Source organism: Ailuropoda melanoleuca, unplaced genomic scaffold (genome assembly GCF_002007445.2).
Source record: "Ailuropoda melanoleuca isolate Jingjing unplaced genomic scaffold, ASM200744v2 unplaced-scaffold104, whole genome shotgun sequence".
Taxonomy (NCBI): domain Eukaryota; kingdom Metazoa; phylum Chordata; class Mammalia; order Carnivora; family Ursidae; genus Ailuropoda; species Ailuropoda melanoleuca.
Genome location: NW_023178726.1, coordinates 5,332 through 7,427, shown reverse-complemented (window position 1 = coordinate 7,427; position 2,096 = coordinate 5,332). Strand labels below are relative to the sequence as shown.

At 39.5% G+C, this 2,096-nt stretch overlaps 1 long non-coding RNA gene across 2 annotated transcripts in view; it reads right to left on the bottom strand.

Moving 5' to 3' along the window:
• Positions 1-207: 207 nt before the first annotated feature.
• LOC117797639 overlaps positions 208-2,096 on the bottom strand; it is a 5,674-nt gene continuing 3,785 nt past the window's right edge. For both annotated transcript variants that reach the window (XR_004622627.1, XR_004622628.1), the window contains exon 3: positions 208-296. This is a non-coding gene — a long non-coding RNA (uncharacterized LOC117797639). The remainder of the gene's footprint in view (positions 297-2,096) is intronic.

Genomic DNA, 2,096 nt, shown 5'->3' with positions numbered 1-2,096 from the left:
TACATTTCTCTCCCTAACTAGGCCATAAGCTGCTGAACAAAGAGATGTCATCAGTGCCTGGGGAAAAGTAAGTACCTGGTAATTATTTAATAAATGTGTGAGTGAATATTGCATGTGATTTTCACTTTTAAGAGTATTTAAGCTTAAGACAGAACAACCATTACTTTGAGATGTAGAGTTACAATTTTGAACCTAATCAGTCACATCTTAGATTTTTCCTGACACTTACCAATGAGCAGGCGTGGGGCCGTTTCCTTGCCAGAACTCACCCACAGCTGGTGGTCTTTCTCGGAGCCCTTGGAAACAAAAAGAACTATGCATCATAACAAATCTTTCACAGTACTTGAAGAACACATATCCTTAGCATATCTATGTTTCCAGAAAGAAGGAATTGGGGCCAGTATAAGTGCTGTTTGGTCCATGGAGGTAGCTACAGTCCTGTTAACTTGTTCCCCTCACAGCCTCCAGTGGACCATCCCAGGTTCATGTCATTTTTGATAAAGGCCAGGAAAGCACAGTACAATCAGCCCCTCATTGTGCGGGTGGCCCATGGCATAAGAAATCACAGTTGTGCCTCTTCACTAAGGAGGAAAGGTCTAATCTCAGAGTCCTGCCTTCCATTGTCTCTAGACTCCTTGGATCATGTTGGCTTTTACCACCAAATGTCCCTGCCCAGACGTGTTTATTGTCCAGAGAGCCATATACCCTGCTATGACCATTCTTGAGCAAAGTAACTCGAAAGGCATCAATAGGTCAGCAGCCCTGAGCCAAAGGAGACAAATGCCCAGGAGGCCTTGAGGAGATAGTGCACTGAAGTCAGCCACTGGCTTTGGTGCAGGCTAGGCCCACTTCAGGGAAAGAAAGGACAAGGACTGTAACCTAGACCACAGGTCAGATGCAGAAAACAATTACTCCCAGCAGAATTACTGCTCAGTGAAATTGGAAATTCTGCTTGAAACAAACAAGTCTAAATTATAAAGATTGCTGAACTATTTGAGTCTTCCTNAAAGATTGCTGAATTATTTGAGTCTTCCAGGAGACTAAAGCAAAAATTTTGAAATGGAGTTGTTGGTGATAGGTACTATGCTTGCCCTTGACTCCTGATTAAAAGTCATGGTCTTGCCCTTATGAAGGAAGGTCATAGGTATGGACACAGACACACACACAGTTAAATCTGCTCAAAATTGTATCGCAAATAAGAAGTGAGAGCTAATAAGGTAGGGTAGGGTTTGGAAATGCTATGCTGGAATCCCTTAAATCAGGCATATGTAAAGCCAAATAACCCCAATTCTTCATTAAAATACAAATTCTTTGTCTAGTGAGATTGATCACTTTATGCAAAGGAAAATCACAAACATGAAATAAAATGAACTATATCGNTAAAATAAACTATATCATTTATCAATCTCCCCAACTTCATCCCTAAAACCACTCACTCTCTTTCCAAGATTTAATTCTTATTTAGGGTGTATATATCATACAGGTTAGAAATCAATGTAGAGATGTGCTTTACTCAGTACATATAAATTCAGTTTTATTTCAGATGTATTATTAAATTTTGTTTGTACAGAAATCATTAATTTCTGATGCCAAATTCTGGTTGCTTTGAATTTTTAAGGGGCTTTATTATACCGTTGGGTCAGATAGAATTTAAATACAAATCTTATAGTTATGTCATGCCATAATAGCATGACATTTTCACATTAAGAGAGGATTTTATATAAGAAGTTGTGCTTACAAGTGCTCCTTTCAGTTCTGTCCATCTGACTAACACTCTCTCTCTCTTTTCCCATAGAAAACCTCATCCTCAAATATACCCATCTCTTTCACCAAAAAAAATAAAATAAAAAAAAATCAGCAACTCACACCAGCACCATCAAAACATAAAGGAACAGACAGTTAAAACCAAAACTAGATGAAAGTGATATGTACGCAAGTGCCCCCAGAGCCACGGTCTTATTCAGAGCTTGTCTTCTACAGCAGCTCAGGGGCTGTGAGCCACCTCATGCCAAGGACCCACAGCAAGAGGAGGTAGCTTCCAACCTTGTGGTCTTCATGTCAAAATGGACAACAAAACATGTAATTTAGGATTCATC